Genomic DNA, 574 nt, shown 5'->3' on the forward strand with positions numbered 1-574 from the left:
GGGGGGTTTTTTTTTTGTTTTGTTCCCCCCCCCCCCCCCCCCCCCCAGTTTCATGGACAGGCGGGCTCAGGCAGCGGGGATGCTCTCCTGCCCCAAAACGAGCCCAGGAGGTGACAGAGGGACCCGATGGTCCCTGGGGACACGGCAGGAGGGTCCTGGGTGTCCCCCCGTTCCCCCCAGCTGCTTCATAGGGCGAGCTTTGATGATCAATAACGGAAGAAGCCAAGAAAAAGGAAACACACGCCACTCCCCCCAACCCCCTCCAGAAAGCGTAACCACGAGGGTGTAGTATCTATTAAAAAAAAACATATCTATGAGTATATACAGACCTATATAGACATATATCAACTTCCTGAACGGATGTGCAGCTCCTTATGCAATGAAATGGTTTTCTAGCTGTAACCCCTTCCCGCGGCCCCCCCCGGGCCCCGAGGGATCCCCTCCGCACAGGCTCCTGTGAGCGGGTCCTCACAGCCCCCGCAAGGGCCCAGGGACATGGAGGGGGGACGCAGGGGGGGACACATGTCCCAGCCCCCCCCCCCCCCCCACCTCGGCCGCGTCGTACCGAACATGT

The sequence above is a fragment of the Haliaeetus leucocephalus genome, unplaced genomic scaffold, assembly GCF_000737465.1.
Source record: "Haliaeetus leucocephalus isolate CR32 unplaced genomic scaffold, Haliaeetus_leucocephalus-4.0 Scaffold186, whole genome shotgun sequence".
In the NCBI taxonomy this organism is placed as follows: domain Eukaryota; kingdom Metazoa; phylum Chordata; class Aves; order Accipitriformes; family Accipitridae; genus Haliaeetus; species Haliaeetus leucocephalus.